Source organism: Macrobrachium rosenbergii, chromosome 47 (assembly GCF_040412425.1).
Source record: "Macrobrachium rosenbergii isolate ZJJX-2024 chromosome 47, ASM4041242v1, whole genome shotgun sequence".
Lineage (NCBI taxonomy): Eukaryota > Metazoa > Arthropoda > Malacostraca > Decapoda > Palaemonidae > Macrobrachium > Macrobrachium rosenbergii.
Window position 1 is genome coordinate 22,790,624 of NC_089787.1, and position 7,500 is coordinate 22,798,123.

A 7,500-nucleotide genomic window follows, 5' to 3' on the forward strand; every position below is an offset into this window, starting at 1 on the left:
TGACAATGAGGCTAGCACCATTCTCTATCATAAACATGTTGTCAACAAGTTGATGACAATGAGTGGAGCGCCATTCTCTATCATAAACATGTTGTCAACAAGTTGATGACAATGAGTGGAGCACCTTACTTTATCATAAACATGTTGAAAACAAGTTGATGACCGGATGTGGAGCACAAACCTTTATCACTAACAGGTCCACAACAAGTTGATGACCACGAATGGAGACCAAACCGTTGTCACAGACATGTTGAAAACAAGTTGAAGGTCAGCAGTGGAGCACTGATCTTTATCACAAACATATTGAAAACAAATTGACGACCGGAAGTGGGGCACGAACCTTTGTTCCAAACATGTTGACCATGAGTGGAATGCCAATCTTCATCACAAAAATGTTGAAAACAAGTTGATGGCCGGAAGTGGAGAACAAACCTTTGTCACAAACATGTTGAGAACAAGTTGACGACCAGAAGCGGACATATGAAATGACAATTCATTTAAATGGCTGAGGAGTTTGCAATTTAACAGTATGCCAAGCACAACCACCTAGAGAGAGAGAGAGAGAGAGAGAGAGAGAGAGAGAGAGAGAGAGAGAGAGAGAGTATAAAATCACATACGATAACAATGACATTTAATAACCATTATTATGAATAACTGTATGGAAAAACATAAGGAGAGAGAGAGAGAGAGAGAGAGAGAGAGAGAGAGAGAGAGAGAGAGAGAGTATAAAATCACATACGACAAGAATCCAATATTATGAATAACTGTATAAAAAACATAAGAAGAGAGAGAGAGAGAGAGAGAGAGAGAGAGAGAGAGAGAGAGAGAGAGAGAGAGAGAGAGATTCAGATTTAGAATGTAAGGCAGGCGGGAGAATTGGTAGGGAAAGATAAGTACGAATGTAAAAAAAACAGAGAGAGAGAGAGAGAGAGAGAGAGAGAGAGAGAGAGAGAGAGCTAACACTTCATTTCTAACACCTTTCAAGTGCTTCCCGTTCAAACAAGCAAAGTTCCCAGCGGACATGAAACCTACATACGAAAAATAATTGCAACAACACATGCACAAACCGCAAACGAAATCATCATATCTATACTTAGCACAAGTAAACGTAACTGTTACGCTCCTTTCTCGAAATTCGTCGGCGTTACGTAACGGCGGCCGACGATTGTGTATCTTTCGCGAGAGTGAATTACACAATTGTGAAATCTTGTGATGCTTCCCAAAGTGTGTTGCTATAAATACAAAAAAAAGGCCTTATGCTTGGTCAGTTTCTTATTTTTTTTTTATTTTTAATTTTTTCTCTGACGATTATAAGTGATTCAGATTTTTTGATGATTCTAAGTGATTCTGATTTGCTGATGACTGTAAGTGATGCTGATTTTCTGATGACTGTAAGTAATTCTGATTTTCTGATGATTCTAAGTAATTCTGATTTTCTGATGATTGTAAGTGATTCTGATTTTCTGATGACTGTAAGTGATTCTGATTTTCTGATGATTGTAAGTGATTCTGATTTTCTGATGATCGTAATTGATTTTAATTTTCTGATGATTATAATTGATTCTAATTTTCTGATGACTGTAAGTGATTCTGATTTTCTGTAGATTGTAAGTGATTCTGATTTCCATATGAATGTAAGTGATTCTTAAAGGTATTCTGGAATGAAAGTGATAATGGAACTGTTCAGCTGAACTAATTGTTACTGTTGCTTAATAAATGATTATTATTATTATTATTATTATTATTATTATTATTCAGAAGATGAACTCTATTCATATAAACAAGCCCACCACCATATTATTATTATTATTATTATTATTATTATTATTATTATTATTATTATTATTATTATTATTATATAAACAAGCCAACCAAAGGGGCCACTGACCTGAAATTCCAGCTTCCAAAGAATATTAAGGAGTTCATTAGAAAGAAGTAACAGACTGTAATGGGAAATAGAGAAAGAAGAGATCACATTAAAAAAGATAAAATAAAATAAATAAATAAATAAATAGGAAAAACTATGTCAATTATTAAACTAAAAACAAAAGGAGAATCGCATCTTCGCCTGAACTTGTAAAGTTCAAGTGTTTACAAAATCTGCACATAAATCTTACTCTACGGACACACTAATAAATAACAAAAAGAGAAGCAGATATAAGTGACACCTCCACAACAATGACCGCAAATGCTACGGACCGGAAGCCAGCAGTAACTGCTGTGGTTTCTGCAGTCACGGAAATCGCACCTATGACATCAACAGCTCTCAAGGAATGGATGAATATGTATACATCCATTTCTGTAGATTTATGATTTTGGGAGTTTTTGGTGGTGAGTTGGTGTCAGTTGGTTGGGCGGAGACCAGAGGTCCATAACAGGGTTTCTGATGCCTCTGAGAGAGAGAGAGAGAGAGAGAGAGAGAGAGAGAGAGAGAGAGAGAGAGAGAGAGAGAGAGAGAGGTAGCAGTCATAATATAAAGTTCATTGAGCTTTAAAAAAACAGATAAAAACACCATGATTGAGAGAGAGAGAGAGAGAGAGAGAGAGAGAGAGAGAGAGAGAGAGAGAGAGAGAGAGAGCGAGAAATCACGTGCGATAAGAATTGACATTTGAAAACCATTAACCTTAGTGAATTACCTGTATGAAAAACATCTTATGAGAGAGAGAGAGAGAGAGAGAGAGAGAGAGAGAGAGAGAGAGAGAGAGAGAGAGAGAGAGAGAGATGGAAAAGTTGGCAGGTGAAGAGCAGTATAATTAAAAAAAAAAATAGAGATTAAATTATAAGACATACCAATTTATACCAAAGAAAATCCTATAATTGAGTTATATAATTGCATTATGGCTTCACCATTTGATTAAAGATTAATATGATAGATAAATTAACCTATAAAAGATTATGAATATTATATCATTAATTTATAGGTTATAATCACATTATGTTTTTGCAATTTGATTAAAGATTAATATGATAACAAATTAACCAAATTACTAATTTATATGATCTATTTATGCTCTATTGCAACAGACATTAGTGGCCACAGGGCCATATACAAGTGTCAATGGGCCACCCAAAAACGATTGACAGAGTAATTAAGCATAAAAAAATTAAGGTAATTAACTCATTCGAACACAACCACCCCGGATAGTTAAGCCAGACCTCATAGCAATTAACCATCAACCACAACAATCAGAAATGAAAATAATTCAAGCGTGTCCGAATGGTTGCACGGAGTAAATCATAACGCAGGAGGGGGCCCAGCTGCACGAAGTAATTAACCAACTAACCAAGACAAAGCCAAGGTCAGCTGAAGCGTTTTGAACGTTGTCAGAAATCAAAGATGGCGGGTGAAACAATGGAAGAGAGGAAAGCGAAGAAGTATTGTTTCCCAGTGGTTAGGTAAAATACTTTCTTCGTAATGAACCTTGCATACCTGGATGACTGCGGTGAGAGAGAGAGAGAGAGAGAGAGAGAGAGAGAGAGAGAGAGAGAGAGAGAGAGAGAGAGAGAGAGAGAGAGAGAGAAATGAATGAGAGAAATCAGTCTTTATATAAAGAATATTGACCATTGAAAGTAAAACCAGATAAATCAAATGAAATTTAACAACCATTAACCTTTATGAATTAGAGAGAGAGAGAGAGAGAGAAAAGAAATGCAATTTAATAACCATTAACCTTTATGAATTAAGTGTATGAAAAGCATAGAGAGAGAGAGAGAGAGAGAGAGAGAGAGAGAGAGAGAGAGAGAGAGAGAGAGAGAGTAAAAATCGCGTACGATAAGAAATTACATATAATCACCATTCCTTACTGAATTATATATACGAAAAATACCTTAGAACTTAGAGAGAGAGAGAGAGAGAGAGAGAGAATCAGAGAGAGAGAGAATCATCGACTCGACAACGAGACCGTAGCACGGACACGCGTTCGTGACAACGAAAGTAACCTTGAACTTCGTACGTACAATGCCACAAAAAAAAAAAAAAAAAAATATATATATATATATATATATATATATATATATATATATATATATATATATATATATATATATATATACATATATATACATATATATATATTATTTTTTTATCATTCAGTAATTAGAGAAGGGTGTTAGGCGATAGTTCAGTGAAGCAAGGAAAAAAATTAATTAAAAAAATTACAGAAAACAAAATAAAAAAAAATGACTGAAATCTCTATCAAATTGAGCTGGTTTTCACCTCACTAATTCTTCGCTCTCTCTCTCTCTCTCTCTCTCTCTCTCTCTCTCTCTCTCTCTCTCTCTCTATCTATCTATTTATATATGATTACAACCAACCTGTCAGATGACATCTCTCTCTCTCTGACTACCAAGCTGTCAAATGACATTCTCTCTCTCATTATGACTACCAACCTGTCACCTGACATTCTCTCTCTCTCTCTCTCTCTCTCTCTCTCTCTCTCTCTCTCTCTCTCTCTCTCTCTCTCTCTATGACAACATCCAACCTGTCAGCTGACATCTCTCTCTCTCTCTCTCTCTCTCTCTCTCTCTCTCTCTCTCTGTGACGCCTATCTCCTTTAGGAGTGCCGCAATGCCCTTGGCAAATTAATCAACCCAGCCAATATAACTCTGCACTGTTTCTGAAATATAGAGGCGCCCCTCGAGACGTCTTGTCTCTCGTCTTCCTGACGTAGTGGAGGTCATTCCGATGGCCTGGTGGAGGAGGGGGGAGGGGTCTCAGCCCCCCCTTCGATAAAATGAGTTAACAAGTTGTCTCTCTCTTGGGAGTTGTGCGGTAAAAGATTGTTGTGGTTCGAAAGGTTGGCCAAGGTTTTTATGTCGAATGTTTGACCTCTGCTGTGACCTGAGATGACCCGTGAGACGGTCGTGGTGTCCCTTCGATAAAATGAGTTAATGATAGGTTCTCTCTCTTTGGCGTCGTATGATATAAGATTTTTCTTTATTATTTAAAGGACTGGGCAGTTTTGTTTACTTTGAGTGTGGCTCTTAAGTTTGGTAAATGTTTTTGAGTAAAATTTAGACCTCTACTCTGGCCTGACCTGATCTGACCTGAGCTGCCCCCAAAGGTCATGGCTTGGACATTATTAAAATCTACACTACGTAAGGAAGCAATCACTTGAATTTTGTCTTCTCTGGCACAGTAGTTCTGAAGTAAAATTTTAGACCCTTATTGTATCTGACCTGACTGACCTGACCTGACCTGGCCCCTAAAGTCATGGTTTGAACAAACTTAAGCCTACACTACAAGAGGAAGCTATCACTTAAATTTTGTCGTCTCTGGCACAGTAGTTCTGAAGTAAAATTTTAGACTTTTATTGTACCTGACCTGACCTGAGCTGACCTCTAAAGTCATGGTTTGGACAAACTTAAATTAACACAACGTAAGGAAGTTATCACTTAAATTTTATCTGTTCTGACTCAGTAGTTCTGGAGATTTATAAATGACTCCAACTCATTTTCATTATTTCTTAAATAAATTCAACTAGAAGGGGCATGGGCGGAAAAAGAAGAGGGCGTGGGCGGCCCTTTGACCTAGTTTGAAGGTCCTCCCCCCTAAGAATGTTTTGGGCCAAGTTTGGTCGAACTGATCCAGTGGTTCTGGAGTGTTGAAATAAAAACTTTACATCAAACAGGAATACATACATAAAGACACACAAACAGAGAGAGAGAGAGAGAGAGAGAGAGAGAGAGAGAGAGAGAGAGAGAGAGAGAGAGAGAGAGAGAGAGAGAGAGGCACAGTCGCCATCTGTCACAGGTTAAAGCAATATGAACATCATCTCCCAGAGGACTGATTTCGAACCTAGCGTGAAATCTATTTTTAAATATGTTCAGTTACGTAAAGGGGATTTCACAGTTTGCTCTCCAAAAGGGAATTTCACTGTTTTGCTCTCCAAAAGGGAATTTCACTGTTTTGCTCTCCCAAAGGGGATTTCACTGTTTTGCTCTCCAAAGGGAATTTCACTGTTTTGCTCTCCAAACGTGAATTTCACTGTTTTGCTCTCCAAAAGTGAATTTCAATGTTTTGCTCTCCAAGAGGGAATTTCACTGTTTTACTCTCCAAAGGGAATTTCACTGTTTTGCTTTCCAAAGGGAATTTGACTGTTTTGCTCTCCGAAAAGTAAATTTCACAGTTTTGTGTTCCAAATGGAATTTCACTGTTTTGCTCTCCAAAGGGAATTTCACTGTGTTGCTTTCCAAAGGGAATCATCACTTTTGCTCTCCCAATGGAATTTCACTGTTGCTCTCTAAGGGGAATTTCACTGTTTTTTGCTCTCTAAAGGGGGAATTTCACTGTTGCTCTCCAAAGAGAATTTCACTGCTGTTCTTCAAAGGGTAATTTCACAGTTGCTCTCCAAAGGGAATTTCACAGTTTTGCTCTCCAAAAGGGAATTTCACAGTTTTGCTCTCCAAAATGAAATTTCACTGTTGCTCTCAAAAGGAACTTCGCTTATCCACTGAAGCAGTGAAGTTTTGTTAATTGTTTCATCCGAGAGCTGATGCAGTACAAAGGGAACAATGGCTACTTTCGTTTATATGACTGGTTTACTCTTAATGGCTTTTGTTTTTATTATTATCAATTTTTTTGGTGAAACAATAACAAGGATCTTGATTTCACTTTTCTCTTTTTTAGTTATAAAAATGAAGCATTTTTTTATATAATTTAAACTGATATGTAGATATATATATATATATATATATATATATATATATATATATATATATATATATATATATATATATATACATGCAGAGAGAGAGAGAGAGAGAGAGAGAGAGAGAGAGAGAGAGAGAGAGATAAACATCTACGGCATGCACTAATGACGGTACCCTCAATAGCCAGCAATTCGGGGTTTCGAAAGCTCCTAATAACTTAAAAAAATATATAAAAAAGAAAATATAATGACACAATCTCCTATGAAACTTGGAGCCATAGAAATACAGGAATGTGACGTATTATCAACCTTTTTTCTTCTTTTTCCTTGGAAGTGGCTGCTAAAGATTGGCCAACATTTGATAAGGTTGCAGAAACGAGAGAGAGAGAGAGAGAGAGAGAGAGAGAGAGAGAGAGAGAGAGAGAGAGACCTCATATGGAGTGATATAATAATGTAAGTGGTGGTGGGTCAAAAACATTACCCTGAGGAACACCAGTGATTGCATATCCGTTGATTAGTCGAAACATCAAGCAGTGAGGAATTACCTCGACGAGGATCTCCTCTGAGAGAGAGAGAGAGAGAGAGAGAGAGAGAGAGAGAGAGAGAGAGAGAGAGAGAGTTTCGTACTGGCTGAACAGCCAATAACAAGCATTAAAATCATACAGTCGGACAGAACAATACCATTTCCTTTACCTTGACAAATCACCTTTCACAGGAAAGATATAACTCTCTCTCTCTCTCTCTCTCTCTCTCTCTCTCTCTCTCTCTCTCTCTCTCTCTCTCTCTCTCTCTGAGGAGATCCTCCTCGAGGTAATTCCCTACTGCTTGACGGTTTCAACTAATCTACAGA